The 17398-nt window shown below is 43.0% G+C and overlaps 1 pseudogene; it reads left to right on the forward strand.

Moving 5' to 3' along the window:
• The first annotated feature begins 5261 nt into the window (after positions 1-5261).
• On the forward strand, positions 5262-17398 carry LOC133343429 (helicase POLQ-like; annotated as a pseudogene).

The raw sequence follows: 17398 nt of genomic DNA on the forward strand, positions 1-17398 counted from the left end.
TTCATCTTCTTGGTTCTTTCGGTAAAGTCACGTAGAAGGGAAGTAATAAAATAAAAAAAATAAAACATAATAAAATTATTCTCACGACGTTTCGGCCACAACGCAAGCAGCCATTGTGGTCGAAACGTCGTGAGAATAATTTTATTATGTTTTATTATTTTATTACTTCCCTTCTACGTGACTTTACCGAAAGAACCAAGAAGACAGTCTAAAAAGGTCCTTTAATGTTGATGTAACTAACAAATCCTTTAAATGCCATCGCACATTAACATCCACACAAATGACCGACAGCTGAACTGAGCTTTGAATTCTGACAGGTGACTAAATGAACACCGTTGTTGGCTCTTGGCTGTATGCTGTAGTGCCCATAATTGATCAATTTAAGACCTACATGTTCATGAAATAAAACATCAAAATGTTAAAATGTTTTCTAAAAATATGTCGCAGTAACAAGGTCGGCCGGTTCTGAGGTGGACCGTGTACCACCACATGTCCCGATAGACCCCTACCCAAGTTCACTCGTTCGTGAATCACTGTTATCGTGGCCCTCCACACAACAGCAGTATTGCCCCCACTCCTACTTCCCATCTGAAAAGAGCTGGAGCAAAGCCTGGTACGGTATGTGACTATTTCCAGTTTCTACCCCTCTTTAAGAATGAAACAGGAGAATTTCTCCACAAATCTGGCTGTCGCCTGATGATGCTAGTTGTAATCACTGACGAAAAGTCGTGCTCAAATTGCATGTTCTGTTTGTGACAAACCTTATTAACTCGGGTGGTGGCGGGTTTAACGACTTATATTTACATTATCTAATCCCAAAAAATTATTATTAATCCTAGTTTCGTTTACACTGCTTATGTTTTCAGTCGGCGAGATGGCCAGGATACAAGCGATGCAGCGATGAATGATTAAATATCTGTGAAGCTTTTGAGTGCTAAATCATGTATAGGTTTTTTTCACTTTCTATTCCGGCCTTCGAGTTGCTGCCACACCACCACCACCAACTGTTCATAATTTGACAAGCAACTCAATTGTAAGCGACCGATGACTTTTTGTTGTTGTTGCGAATACGCGTTCCATCATTGTCGTTTGTTGTAGTTTAGAACCTCGCACGTTGTGCGCACGATTCCTGGGCGCCCATTGGCTGCCAACTTCGTCCAATCACCGAGCTCCTTTTCAAACGGCTTCACAGAACCCATCGACGCACGGACAATTGTTGAGCAATTTACGGCTCGTCAACTCGAAGGCGAAATTTGTCGCCATCCTTCGCCTAGTTATTTAAACGCGCCGCAATGACGCCCGCGCACACACACAACGAATAAGAACCGCATTGAAAGGCGAATGTTGTCACGAGCGCTGCCGCATTCGACTACTCGACGACGGCGTGCCCCCCCCCCCCCCCCGGTGAGCGGGCGGCGCGCGGCCGCCTTGGGTGGCGTCTCCCCGGTATGGGCTTCCAGGCGAGCCGGGGGGGTGCGGGGTAGAGGCTTCGGCCTCCGAGAAGCAGGGGCAACTCGTCACCATAACGCATAAATGTTTGGTATCTTGTGGGTGTGCGTTTAGGTTGTGTTTGCAGCTTTGTCTGATGCGAGCTTGGTCTTAATGGTGGCGGTATTTTGTTTTGTTTAATCTGGAGATAACTAAATAGATTGGGATACAACAGTAGTCACATTTGTAAACAGTGACACGGGTCATCAAATTAAATGTGTATTTTAAAAGCCTCAAAACTATATGGGCACCATGCAGTAGTACCGCTGTAACGACGGGCTTTACTGTTATTAACTTGTTAATATTCTTAGTTTATAACGAAGCTTGCAATTTTAGACGCACGGCACAGGACACAGCCAAAGTACTGTACAGTTGTAGAATAAGAGCTGCATGATTATTATTTTTTGGATTGCGTCCTTCATATTATTTGGTTCTTTCGGTAAAGTCGCGTAGATAGGTTCAAAGAAAATAACAAAAACTACGACGTTTCGATCGCAACACCAGCGGTCGTCTTCATACTTGAACGATGTTAGGTTGTTGATGGCAATTTTGTCGTATCGCTATCGTAAGATCGAAATATCGTAAGTCGGGACCATCGTAACTCGGGGACTACCTGCAGATTCACTGCTGCTCGTGTTCAACTTGCAGTCTTGGGGCGTTCGTGTAAATTCCACGAGAATCAGTCGTAAATTATATAAACCAGCGTTGAGTTGTGTTTGTATTGACATTCTCTCTGCAACAGTTACTGCACTTAGCTGGGAACACAGCAGCGAGCTTTTTTGGGGACTGGTTTCGATTTGTATAAAAACAAGAATTTATTGTTTGTCCTGTTTGCAATAAGTTTTGGCAGGTTTCGTGCGAATAATGTTTGTTTACTGGACATCTGTGAAAAAAGATAGCTATATAGCTCATGCTATTCCGATTCTATGTTTACACATAAATCTTGACTTAAAGCTTTCGTGACTTTACCGAAAGACCCAAAGAATATGTTTATGCTTTCATTTATTTCTACCTACGTGACTTTACCGAAAGAACCAAAGAGTATGGATTCCTGTAGTCACGAAAACATCAAATCTAAACTTAAAATCTAGAATGTTTACGCTTGTTTGCGCATTCCCTGCTGCAATGTCCTGTATCCGCCACCATGCCTGCTCGTCCTGTGAAATCGCTGCTTAGCTCAATGAGCCTTATATCAGGTGAAATAAAGTCTTGAGTCTGACCTGAGTTTTATACCCAAGCACCGTTAAACACGAGTGGCGAGTGAGATCTGAACAGGTCCTGTCGCAAACCCCCATTGACCAGCGTGGTGAAGTCTAGTGATGACCAATGACCATCACCGCGTGGGAAGGGAGTTCATCCAACACTGGATTGACAAATGTCAACATTAATTTAATGTGTGTATATTGGATTAATTTAAATGGTATACTCCACGGAAAAAAAACTTAAAGTGCTTTCTGCAGCCAATCAATGGACAACCACTGTTTAAATCTCAACACTAGCGGTGATAGCTAATTCATACCCTGTATTTTTCGCCAGGAGCTTGAATCTATTCATATTCAAATAATAGTTGACTGGCAGTTAAAGCTGTAGTATGAAATTTAGATCAATGGAAAATCCATGGTTGTGTGTCAGTAAAACATTGCTGGAACTGTAAAACATTTTTTACAACAGAAGTTTATTTCCTATTTGTAATTAACAATGTGGTGTGCCCCTTGTCAGTGTTGGTAATGTTTGAGTTGCAGAGACGTGAGAATGCTGATTTGGAAAGTGTCTCATTCTGTGAAACGCGGCAGAGAGAAATGGGGTCTCACACCTAGCAAAGACAAAGTCGTGGTGCACTGTGTGGATAAAAGTCAAAGTGGGCGTGCAGACATCCGAGTGAGGCAACGGATTCCCATTCGTGTGGACTTGAAATTCATGGTTCTTCCTGATGATCGCGAAGAGCTCCCGTCGCAAGTCTTTATCGCAGATGTCATGGCGAAAGAGCTCGGCTCATCAGGCAACACCTGCGAGATGCCAGAGGTAAAAGACGACACTTTTTTTTCACAGTCTAGTACAGGATGATCCACTTATAGATATCGCACTGAAACCATAAAGAATAAGTGGAGAAATGTCGAGAAAACATTTCTTTTCAAAGCCTCTGCATGTCCATCACCTATAACAATCTACTCTTTACATATTTAACTTTCTGTATTGCTTTCCCAACATTCAGTCACCTGTGTAGAGGAAGTAATAGGGTTATGAAAAATCAGGGCACCTTACATAGACGCACCCCACACACTCACACTTATTTGGATTCGAAGTTGACCATGATGGCCATTACTGATGTGAATGTTTTTTTTCCCTTTGAAGTGCGATGGCGAGGAGAGCAGCGATGACATGTTTGGGGAATATGACAGTATTGCAGGAGACATCTCATTCATGGATGCACTTGAAAAACAGCACAACCAAGACAATTGTTCACAGACGTCCAGTCTTACTCAGAAAGACCCAGAACCACCAAACTGTCTTCCCAAGAAGCTTGTGCAACACTCTGCTTTGTCTAGTGGGACTACATTGGGCAGCGACAATATTGGTCAAATGAAAACACACAATGTGGAACAATTGCTGCCTAATGACTGGAAAGAGAAGACCATCAAGAGAACAGAATTTAATGACAGCGTGGGTTCTGTACACTTCGTACAAAATGTACAGACTGAGCTGCATCACGGTTTTAACACAAATAATGTAGAAAACGACATTCAGAGCTGGCCGAGAGGCAGTTCTCAAAATACAAAACTTCCAAAGCTTGATGAAACCATTCACACACTAACGTCTAATTCTAAAGCTGATGCACAAACACGTTTTCTTAATTCGGAGGATGAAATAAAATTGGCTGATATCTTAAAGGATGATTTAGAATGTACGATAACCACCAGCAAACTGCTAAAACGCACTTGTACTTCTGCACTTTCGGAAGAGGAAGCAAATAAAACAAATGCTGCCTTTAGTGAAACGGCTGACCACATCGCTTGTGGAAGAGCTGACAGTTCTTCAACAAATGTGCTTGGACCGGAAAAAATAAAAGTAGCCACAGATGTAGTCAATAAGGGCATGAGCATAAGAGATCGCATCAAGAATACGCTCGTGGGAAACGCGAGGGCAGCCACTCCTGTGGTGTCGCGCACCAGGCACCTGCAGGAGTCTGCGCTGTCGCACGAGAGGCAGATCGCCATGGAGACTTGTGCCAATGACAGCCAGTTTGAGATTGGGCCTTTCTATGGTCTTCCCACAAAGGTGCAGAGCCTTCTGCAACAACAGCGTGGTATTAAAGAGCTGTACGGTAATGTGTTTTTTTTTCCACTAACATATTTACACCAAATTGTCTCGGTTTTGTAATGCCAACATATATTTTTTCTAGTGGGAGGAATGGTAATTTAATAGTACGTGGTGGAATTTTGATGCATGTATTTTACCAAATCAGATGGTGTAATTAGTTTTTTATAACAGCATATCACTGATTTATTTTATTCGTACTGTAAAAGTTTACACATCACCAGTGTGGTGATGTTAACTGTCAAGTCTAATCCATTTTCTCATAAATTAGGTAATGGTTGAAACATTTTTGTAGTCTTGCACACTGAAATTAATCATTTTAATCAGCGTTTTTATTCTCGTAATCTGTAACAAGCCACCCGTTAGAAAATTATAATTGACACATTCACTTTTTTCAGATTCTCTCGTGTGTTTAATAAAAAAAAATTGTGTTTACATATTATCCACAGCCTGGCAGCACGACTGCTTGTCCTTGAACTCCGTGAGACAAGGGAAGAATCTGATTTACTCTTTACCGACAAGTGGCGGCAAGACGCTCGTAGCAGAGATCCTCATGCTGAGGGAGCTGCTGTGCAAGAGAAGGGACGCTCTGCTCATTCTTCCCTACGTTGCCATTGTCCAGGAGAAGGTAACGAGCTTTTTGTACATGCACATTTCCACACCGCCACAGCAGTATACATGTGGTCATATGCATTGTTCATTAATCGTGAAATATCTTTCGTGTACATTTTAACGTTAAGCAAGAGATTATTGTTTTCTTTAAAGATATGCATTAGTTGCAGCTCTGTTAATCCCACGCTATACCATTCATGGGGGTTATTTGGACCATACTACACCATGCCAGTCACTGCAAGTAGTTGAAGGATGGGCCCAGAAGCGATGCAGACATAGCGCAGTGCACTACTCAATGTGATTTTGATCCTCCTTGAGTGATTAGTAGATGAACAATTATAATCAAGTGGGCATTAATATAAAACAAATTAATTGGTGATACTGTGTTGGCATTACTGTAAGGTCCTCCAAGATAAGTCAACTGAGGCAGCCGGGAATTTGGAGGTCTCGTTTAATATTTCTGTCTTCATTTATACCTTGGTTTAGGAACAGATACTAGGTTGTAGAGTACAATCTCGTGTTCATTCAATTATTCCCACACGTCACACAATTGTGATATGTCGCTGCTGCTGCTCTAACAGGTGCGGAGCCTGTCCTGTGTTTGGTGTGGAGCTTGAAATCTTCATAGAGGAATACGCGGGAAGCAAGGGGCGCATGCCACCGCGAAAAAAACTAAAGAAGAATTCTCTCTACATCGCCACCATTGAAAAAGCCCACAGTCTAGTCAACTCCCTTCTAGAGGAGGGGCGTATGCAGGAGATTGGCCTGATCGTTGTGGATGAGGTATGCAGCTTCCATTATTTAATTACAGCGAATATTGGTATCCTGTAAAAGTCATTCCAAATGTTATGTATTAATGTTCGTATAAACATACATCTTATTTGCTCATGTTCATCATCGTCATAATCAGCCATCATAAATCCACTTCTCGATGAGAGGGCATCCCCAAGCCACCGCCATCTTCCTCAGTCCCATGATGCAACAGTCCACCCAGCAGCTGCACACGAGCTATGACGTCAGTGCAATGTAATTTTGAGTCTCATTACGTACTAATGGTTTGTTGCGTGGTATTTAGCTGCACATGTTGGGTGAAGGTGGTAGCCGTGGGGCCACCCTGGAGCAGACGCTGGCCAAAGTTCAGTATACATCAAGTACGTTTGTTCTCATCCTGCAGTTATCATACATTATTGCTTGTTTCCAGTCATCATGTTTGTGCTTAAGTTTCATCTGTGCTTCAGTGTCTTGTTGCATTTGCTTTATTTCATTGCAGAAACAACTCAGATCATTGGTATGAGTGCCACTCTGAGCAACATAAATGACTTGCAAAAATTCCTGAATGCGGAGCTGTACACAAACGATTTTCGGCCGGTAAGAATCACATTATTGGAACTGGAACCTCATTTGCCAGTAAAAATATGATAATTGGCTTTTTTACCCTTCTATCTGGCAACAAAACTGACACCTTTTTTTTACAAGGAGTCATGTTTACATAGACCACAATACCTGCAGTCATAATGCAAAAAAAACACATAACTCTGATAATGTACACTGTCCTTGAAGTTGATTGGTCCACACCCGAGAGCAGCTTTCCTTAGAGCCTAGTCTCACATTTTGGCGTCATCTGGTCCAACCCATGTGAGACTAGGCTCTAAGGAAAGCTGTCTCGGGTGTGGACCAATCAACTTCAAGGACAGTGTACATTATCAGAGTTATGTTTTTTGTTTGCATTATGACTGCAGGTATTGTGGTCTATATAAACATGACTCCTTGTAAAAAAGGTGTCAGTTTTGTTGCCAGATAGAAGGGTAAAAAACCAATTATCAAGAATCACATTATTATTTAAAGTTTCATTTTCATAAAAATGTTGCACAATTGATGTGTGAAAGGTACACGTTTTCAACCTCTTACAAGGTCTCCATGGTTGCCATGATCCTAACAGGTCGAGCTAAGAGAGTACATTAAGCTTGGAGACTCTATCTACGAGGTAAACAACAAGGCTTTGTGTCCAGAAGAACGCTTCGATTTTATCCGACTGCTCAGCTACAAGGTGAGTGCACAGACATTAATGAAAATAAAATAAGCACATAAGCTTTTTAACAGCTTTACAGTTTAAATAACCTGCAATATATGCTTATTAATTTTGTTATTTATATTCTCCACAATGACATTGATTATTTTGTGAAATACATAGTTACGTCTATTGACATTTCATGATGGGCTACATGTAATGGTTGTGTAACCTTGTTCAAGAACGAATCACTTTGCGATTCGCCTAGATCCCTGTGGGTCATCACGGTAGCCGAAGTGGTTTGCCGAGCGTTGGCATTCCCCGGTTCTCACTGGCCAGTTATCACCACGCCGCACTCCATATGTGGCCCAAGGCGCCGCAGGTTGCATGCCCCTGCGCTACGTCGTGGCCAAGAGACTAAAGGTTGAGGGCCCACAGACCCAAGTGTACAGGGATGAATGTGACCAGAGCAGCATTTGAGGGTAGTGGTCTCACACAGTGGCTGTGTGCGCTGCGACAACAGTACTCAAGCGGAATGCTGAAGATGGACCCAGACCACATCGTGGCTCTGGTGGCGGAAGTCATCCCTGCTCACTCCTGTCTCGTCTTCTGCCCCACGAAGAAGAACTGTGAGAATGTGGCAGAGATGATCTGCAAGTACCTTGCAAAGTACGTGTATCTCTGTATTGCAGTCTCACACCTTGCAGAGTTATACCATAATGTCACATTCGAAGGCAGTTCAATGTATTTAAGTAGGTGTATAAAACATCTCGAACATGCACACTTGAGTTTTGAGAGAGTGCTTGAATACAATATATATTTTCAATACCTAATGCAAAAATGCATCGTGTTGTTTAAACTGAAATTTATTTAAGGCTGATAATTGGTTCTTTACCCTTCTATCTGGCAACAAAACTGACACCTTTTTGCAAGGAGTCATGTTTGCATAGACCGCAATACCTGCAGTCATAACACAAACAAAAGAACATAACTCTGATAATGTGCACTGTCCTTGAAGTTGATTGGTCCACACCCGAGACAGCTTTAAGGCTCTTGTGCATTTTTTTTTACACATCCATCTGTACAGAATTCGTTTTGGTTATTATCCTCAAAGGGAAAGTTAACTTGTACGGGGCAGTCCTCGGGTTACGAACCCTAATTCGTTCCTGGGACCCGTTCGTAAGTCTAACGATTCATAAGAACGGAACACAATAATGCGCTGTATTTAAATGCCCATCAGGTCAGTGTTGTGAAATGTGTTAAGAGTTCAACAATAAGGAAAGCATTGTTAAATCCATAATGAATAAGACATACTGTACATTTGCATGTGATACTGTAAAAAGTACTGTATTGTAAATAAATAAAAATTAAGTAACATGAATAGAAAAAACACTTTTATATTTTCATATACCTTGAATCCTAGGTTGTAGTCGGAAGAGTGGCAGTGAGTCACCACAATTAAACCTTATGGCGGGACCCCGGGGTCCCGAATAAACGGAAGTAAAAATCGTAATTTATTTATTTTTGGCGACTGTCCCACCGCACACATCAACGCAGTGACCCACCAGAAATCAATCCTCGTTCTTCACCAAGCACCCATCGTTGCCAAAATTGCCATAGTCATAAATAAAACTTTGAAATTTTGATTAGGCGCATCGTGTAGAGCTTCGTCGAGAGGACTAGATTGCCGTATCGTTCGCCTTCAACAGACATAAAATGACGTCGCAACGCAGTTTATGCGAGAGCTGGGGGCTTATGGGACCTTGGGGTTCCGCCATAAGGTTCAATTGCGCGCACACACTGCACGTGCGTACATACAGACATACACACGGTGGCACAAAGACACGACAACGATTCCCCGTGGTAGCCTTAATAGGCTGTTGGAGCAAGTGCTGTTAGCGAGCAGAGCCTATGAAGGCCAGCACACGAGGGGGTGAGTGGCCAGCGCCACGCCTGGCTACCTTTGTCTCCCTCGTGACGATGTTTACACACCACCAGGTACTCATTTGAGGCTGAGGCGATCTAGGGAAGGCCCAGGTCCCATTCAGATAATCGTCACTGGTGTTGGTCATGAGTGGGATTTAAACTTTGATCGGCAGGTTGGTAGCACGGCGAGCTAACCTGTTGCACCACTGCTCCCCTCGCACACACGTGCATACAAAAGATAAAAATCCCCCATATAGCCTTAACAGACTGTAGGAGCAAGTGCTGTTAGCGAGTAGCACTTATTTAGACCGGTATGGCACATGAGGGGGTGGGTGGCCAAGACTACGTCCGACCGCCTTTGTCTCCCCAGTGGTGATGTTTACACACCAAGTACTGGTGTTGGCTGTGAGCAAGAATGGAACTCGGGTCGCCGCTTTCGTATTGCAGCACGCTAACCGCTGCACTACCGCTCCCCACACTCACACTTTCACACACACATGCAAACACTCACTCCCAGCGCGGGACCGACTCATCACATCTCGGGTGGGGGGGGTGGGGATCGATTCTCTGAACAAAATAGTTTTGCAGTTCAGTTTGCAACTGCGAGTTCACGTTTTAAGTCGATGTAAAAAGATGATTTCATGGAAACGGGTCCGTAAGTACGGGCGGTGGAGGACTGCCTGTAGCATTGTTCAATGTCTTTGAGTTGCGTTAACATCGAACAATTACCAACACCAGTCAATATTGCATCTTTCAGAGTTGAAGTTCTTATCACAAATACCTTAACTCTAGATTATTTGACGTTGTGCTAATGCTCCAAAAACTGTTTTTTTTTGCCACTATGCACTATTACATTTGTGCTGTGTGCAATGCCAATAAACAAATCACTCAGAACGCACCAGATTTTGTCATCTCAAGCTAAGAAGAACTGAAACTAGATAATGCTTGGATGGGTGAACACCACACAAATACAGGTTGGCATATGGCTTCATGGGGCTAGGTGGTGGGCAGTGCAGAAAAATACACAGGAGCTGCACGGCTGTGCTTCCCCATCTATGCCTTCCATCGATTCACACGAACAAGCGTGAAGTATGGTCAAATAATCCTTGTGACACACACAGGTGTGGGGAGGCCCCCATCCAGCAGTAGATTGACAAACGGACTTCGCAGGCACTGACAGCAATATCGATGACACCGTCTGGAGAGGATAACCGCTTGCAGGTGGCAACATCAGCCGAACCGTCCTTTTTCGGCGCGTTCTCACATTCCGCAGGACGTTCCTGCAGCACCGCGAGCAGGAGAAACGCGCGTTGCTGGCCGAGCTGCAGGCCGACGGGGAGCTGTGTCCCGTGCTGCGGCGCACCGTCCCCTACGGCCTGGCCTACCACCACAGCGGCCTCACGGGCGAGGAGCGCCGCCTCATCGAGGAGGCCTACTCGGCCGGCACGCTCTGCCTGCTCGCATGCACCTCCACACTGGCAGGCTGGCGTCAATCTACCAGCACGCAGGTGGCCACCTCATAGCCGCATCTCTGATTAGCACGGTTGGCTACGTACGGCGCGAAAGAAGTTCAACATGTATACATAACCACCTGTGAAGTTAGCCGTCAATCATTGACACACCAAAGATGTTTAAAATGTGCAAATTAAAAGATGTGCGCCTCCAATCTAGATACTCATTCGCCATGCAGATGCCATTGGCGGAGCGCAATAAAAAGTATGCAGTCATCTTGCACAAAGTCTAGCTCTCCGATGATTTTTAAGGTTGGACCGCGTGTTTGGCATGATGTTCTCAAAGAAGCTGTCAACACGTAGGGCGACTCATGCCAAACAACAAGTGGTACAACCCAAAAGCACATCGGAGTGCTATGCGGCACAACTGTGCTCGAGTGTTTTTCTTGTTCATTGATTATTTGTGGATTGTCTCCTCTGCCTCCTGCCCCAATGCACACACCCGCCTTCAGGGTGATCCTCCGGTCCCCTTACATCGGCAATTCCTTCCTAAGCCGAAGCCAGTACAAGCAGATGGTTGGCCGTGCCGGGCGGGCAGGGATAGACTCGTCCGGAGAGAGCATCACCATCGTCAACAGCAGGGACAAGGCCAAGGTGTAACGCTTGTGCTGCTGTCATGCTTCCAATCTTATAATTGGCTGAAGGACATCCCATTTTAAAATTGAGCGTCTTGTTAAAATTACCACACCGACCTACCTACCTTGTTCTTGTGTAGCGGAAGCGTGCTCTTTGTAACCGATTTTTCTGTTTTACTTTTAGGCGGTGACACTTGTGGGTGGGCCATTTGAAGTTTGCCAGAGTAGCCTGGCATACGAGGATGGGAAAGGAGTTCAAAGCCTACTCCTGTCACTCATTGGCTTGAAGGTCAGTTCTGACATGCTTGTAAGGTTAATTGCACGCGTAAGGAACGGCAATGACTATTTTCATGGAAATGTTACGCAGCAACCATCAGTTTTAATTAAAATTGTCAGGAGACAAATCTGTTTAATAATATTTGGCACCTGTGTGTTTTTGGAGCCAATGTTTAACGTTTACAAACTGTTGGGGCAACAAATTCATGAATTTGACATGATAAATTTATATTAAACGGTTTGCGGTAGTTATATATTCAGAAATTAAACAAATCATGCTTGTTTGTGTGAAGTCACAGGTCTGATGAATGTTGGTAATTCGCATGGTACAATGCACACGTCCCTAAGCAATTTGCTGTTCACACTCGTAGCACCTTCCATCGCATTCGTGAAATGTACACTAGGAGTATCAAAGTTGGGTTTACCATATAGCATAAGGATATTGGTTTAGTAAAAATAAATGGTGCATATATATGTATAGACATGTAATGCTTCGACCCCTTGCGATTCGGTACATTCTCACGATTTGGAGCAGTGATGCAACAATATATATTTTTTAACAATGTGGTGAGTGTAATGCCAATAGAGGCTGCAGGGTTCACGCAAACCAATGACATAGAGCACAAATAAATATAAAATGTATTCTTACATGCATGATTAAACGTGTATGATGAACGCGACGATTAATTTTAATTAATGAATGTGAACCGCTCCTCGCATAATAATTTGCGTTACTTGTTGGCTATCATACAATGTCTCGGCAACGAATATTATTAATTTACAAACCGCAATTACAACCCTCCGTTACTTTTCTGGTAACAGATCACAACGGACATCGACGCTATCCATCGGTTTTTGGAGACCACCCTGTTTGGGGTGCAGCAGCAGGAAGGCGGGATGAAGGAACTCTGGGAGCTGGGCCGGCACTGCCTGCAGCAGCTGCTGCAGTCGGACCTGGTGAGGCTCTGCAGCAGGTCCGAGGGGGCCGCTGCCCCCTCTGAGCAGCTGCTGGAGATCACCAAGCTTGGTCAAGCCACATACAAGGGTAATCTTCTTCTTCTCAGCTTCTATGCCAACGTTCCCATTATACTGGGAGGAACCTATTGGTTACACCAGCCCACAGGGGATTGTTGTGTCCGTCCGTCGTGCATCCAAAAATGGGAGGGGTGGGGCTGGGTGGAGAGGGGCTGGGTGGAGAGGGGCTGGGTGGGGAGGGGCTGGGTGGGGAGGGTGGGGCGGGGTGGGAGGGGTGGGGCTGGGAGGGGAGGGGCTGGTCACCCCGTGGTGCCCTTATAAAACTCAACGTTTAACCTACTCACGCCGGCTTGTGCCCGCCCGCACAGTGGCCATATTTGCGGAATACACCACGCCGCCGTTGACCCTGCAGGCCATTGACCGAGCAACCCAACGTTCCTACCAGCTCCCTCCGCAGGAATGTGTTTCACTAGAGTGGGGCTGCTTGAATTTTTTTCTCTCTCCACATGATTATCTGTGACTTTCTTATAGTCACCACATCCTTCTATCTCACCCTCGGTCTATTCCATCTGCCCTGCATTTACATTGCAACAATACTTGTGATTCACAGTGAATAGGAGTACACCTTTTGTGAACAAATATGAATGCAACTATAATACAAATAAATGTATTACCATCAGTCATTGTTTATCCACTGCTGGATGAATGCCTCCCAAATATACAGTATCCCTCCACGGTACTTCACAGACCCTCGCATAACTGATCTCATCGCTCCATCTCCACAGTAGCCATCCTCTTGAACGAGTTGAATAAATATACACCCCCCAAAAACAAGTGTCTAGTTTGCTTGTGGATATGGACATAGGCCATATGCCCTGGGCTGTCCCAAAACAAACTTGAAATCTTAATTTTTGAGACAATAACACTTAAAATTGGGGATTAAGTGTGTCATCATGATTTTGATTGAGCACACCTGGCCACTGATAAAGCTTCACGCTTGTGTTCCACAGCCTCAGCATGGCACTACAAGTTAGATGTTTTTTGCTCGGGTAAATCTCACTTTTAAGGCAAGCCTGACATTTAATTTAAAAATTATGTCGAAGTAGTCTTCATGAGTAAGCACGCATGCATGCACGCAGTGTTTTAATGTCACGTTTGTTTCGCAGGATCCGTTGATTTGGCTTTTTGTACCGTGCTGTACCAAGATCTAAAAGTGGGCATTGAAGGCTTGGTGCTGAATAACTACCTACACCTCATCTACCTGGCGACACCGTACGACATGGTCTCTCAGTGCAGACCAGACTGGAATACGTACATGAGACAGGTGTGGACACATTGCATCACGATATGAACATCATGTATGTAACTATATATATATATAACTATTTTATTTAAATGTTGATTTTTAGATACCCCACTGATTTATGACCGTCGTTCTTCTCAACAGGTGATTGATTGTTGTGAAAGCGATAGCTTAAGATTTTATAAGGGTATTGAGATTGGTGGGCGGCAACATGTAGAAGCTTTAAAATTCTCTAATTTATCACTATTATTTGAAATGGATTATTCTTTATTTGAAAATATTACATTCACTGTATTGTAGGATATCCGTAATGAATGCTAAGTTGTTACAAAAATTGCACAAGACATGTTTTTGTTTTGTTTTGTAGTTTAATCAGCTGGATGTGACGGAACAGAAAGTGGCCACTTCCGTTGGCGTTACGGAGAGCTTCATAGCCAGGAAAGTAGCTGGACAAAGCACAAGACAGGTACCAACTTTGTTGAGCCAAAGATTTAAATGGTTTAGATTTTCGTATTGTCTGTACCTACTTTACAATATTCTTGGTTCTTTCGGTAAAGTCACGTAGAAGGGAAATAATAAAAAAATATAAATATATTATTAATAAAAACACTTTTTTTTCCCTTTTTCCCTTCTACGCGACTTTACCGAAAGAAGGAAATAATAAAATAAATATATTATAAATAATATAAATGTATTATTTCCCTTCTACGTGACTTTACCGAAAGAACCAAGAATATGAATCCCTGCAGTCATGAAAGCTTTAAATAAAAAAAATCTACTTTACAATGTCAATGATGTAATGATATCTGCCATAAAGCTATTGTACGGTGCCGCGTATTGTTTACAGTAGAGCATGAACACGTTAGATAACCTGTTTTAAAAGTATAAGAAAAGCATACAATTAAAAATAATGTCTGTTTTTGAAATGAATATGAAACGTTGTATTTTTGTTCTGCATTTGGGTATTACAGAAAACGGTGGACGAGCGAGTAGTGAACAGATTTTACCTGGCTTTGGTCCTCTACGCTTTATTTAAACAAACATCAGTGTGGGAAGTTGCCTCCAAGTTTGGCCAAAATCGTGGCTTCATTCAAAACCTAGTGGGGTCTGCAGCAGCTTTTGCCTCCTGCATCGTGCATTTTTGCCAGGTAATGTCCGAAATCACTAGACACAGCATCTTAGAGCCCATTTATATTAATCGTGTTCATCTGGTTATGATTGTGAACTGACTTTCTGAAGTCTTTGTCTTTACCCTGAAGGAACTAGACGAATTCTGGGCATACCAACTACTGTTTGCTGATCTCACACAAAAACTCTCTTACTGTGTGAAGTCAGAATTAATTCCACTCATGGAGGTGGCTGGTGTGAAGGAGGTAAGGACATGCTGCCACCACATCAATTATACGGCAACATGTTCATACAGTGACAATATTCTGATTTTGAAATGTAATTTGTCTTGAAGGCCAGAGCCCGGCAGCTGTATAAAGCTGGCTTTAAGTCCCTGGCAATGCTGGCCAATGCTGACCCCAAGGATCTGGTGCAACAGATTGAGTTCCTGCCACACAGGCAGGCCAAGCAGATTGTTTTCTCTGCCAAGGTAAGCATGGCATTGCTCTCTTTTGTTTAAACGCTTTTCATCTCGGGTTGAAAGCATTCATGTATTGGTGTGGTCCATCTGTAGAGGCACATCATAACTCTTATGAAGATGATCCAATAAAGATTTTTTTTTAATAATGTAATTATGTTGTTCTTAAACAACTTAACCTAGAGAAGATCAGTATAAATTATCAAAGGGTTGCCCAAAACTTGGAGAAAAAACTAGGGTTAACAATGATTATTCTTGTAGGCCAAGGAAGTTATGCGACTTAGTGCACCATAATCTTGTGATGTTTCACGACATGCACTGTGACGTCAGCTCGTTCAGTTTGGAATGTTTTCACCAATACTTTCAAGGACAATGCGTGTTGGACAGTGTTACATAATCCATGCATATACATACATTTGCATACTTAACATTGACTTAATTTGAAATGTTTGTATTTCATAAATTGCTGTCCGTGAGAAAAATTCATGTCATGTTTATTTTTCACGATGCTGTAAGGTTGAAGGTATGGCCAGCGTCAATATCCTGGATCCAGGCACTGGAACCCATTCAGAGAGTATATACCGCTGTACTTTTAACAGAAGGGTGCCCTCTACTGGATTATTAAATCTATTTATTTATACCTTACCCGAGTAGTCAAATCGATTGTATGAATGTAAGTTTTTTGGAACATTAGGCAGAAACCTAGTCCAAAATATCGAAGGCAATATACAGGGCAATGATGAATGTTAAGCCGTGCCTGCATCCACCTATAACCTTTATGTTGATCACCTCTTCAATCGATATCCAGGCTCAGGCTTGACGAGACTTGGCGCATTTCAGGTGGTTTGGTGCATTGCTGAAGTATCTGCATAATCCCTCAAGGTTGACGGTGCACAGTAATGCACACTGCGGTATCAACGAGCTCAATGTTTACCCCAAGCAATGTTAAATGAGAAATAGCTCCATTCACCCAAGGGTGTAGTTGATGTTTGTGAAAAAGAGCTTAATAGCTCATCGGATTCCTCGGTATAAATATTCTGATTCTAAGCCTCATCTGCGTTTGTTTTTTTTTCCAGCTCTTGCTGACAGAAAAAGCTGAAGCGTTGCGGGAAGAAGCTGAAGAGCTGCTGGCCCTTCCTGAACTCCCTCTTCTACTCACGTGATGACATTTACTGTAGCAGGTTTTTTAAAACAGTTAATTTTAACAGTGTATATAATAAATGTCATTTTTCTGTAAATTTGTGAATATTTTTCAATCCTGGGTTTAGTTTGGAGATGCTCACCCAGCTGTTAATGTATACATCTATTTATACTGTATATATTTTTGTGTGCGAGTAGTGCAGTGATTAGCTTACTGTGGTATGAACCCGGCGGCCAGGTTGATTCTCGGCCATGGCTAACATCAGTGGCATCTGAACCAGTCCTGGATCATCCCCCACCTTCACTGACCAGCCGTGACTCAGTATGGTCAAACAACCTCCGTGACCCAACGGGGTGGGGAGGTGTTAAGCAGTGGATTGGCAAAGGGTTGTAATTTATTACTTATATTAGAGGTTCTGCTTACTCTACGATGCACTGTACATTGACACTAATCACAAATTAGAATGTTACAAACAATACTCCATTGAAATAGAATATATATACTGTTGCAGTAAATTTCCGGTCAAGCAGTTTATAACTACAACTGGATTGTTCTCAAATGTTTCGCACGTCATGTGCGACTAATAAAACTTGCTTCCATCTGCATTCTTTGACCAAGTTGCTGAACAAGGAATTAGCTATTTGTACAGAAGTGATGCGTGAAATAAACGATGATAAAAGTGA

Source organism: Lethenteron reissneri, chromosome 17 (assembly GCF_015708825.2).
Source record: "Lethenteron reissneri isolate LAM-NWPU_2019-01 chromosome 17, ASM1570882v1, whole genome shotgun sequence".
In the NCBI taxonomy this organism is placed as follows: Eukaryota; Metazoa; Chordata; class Hyperoartia; order Petromyzontiformes; family Petromyzontidae; genus Lethenteron; species Lethenteron reissneri.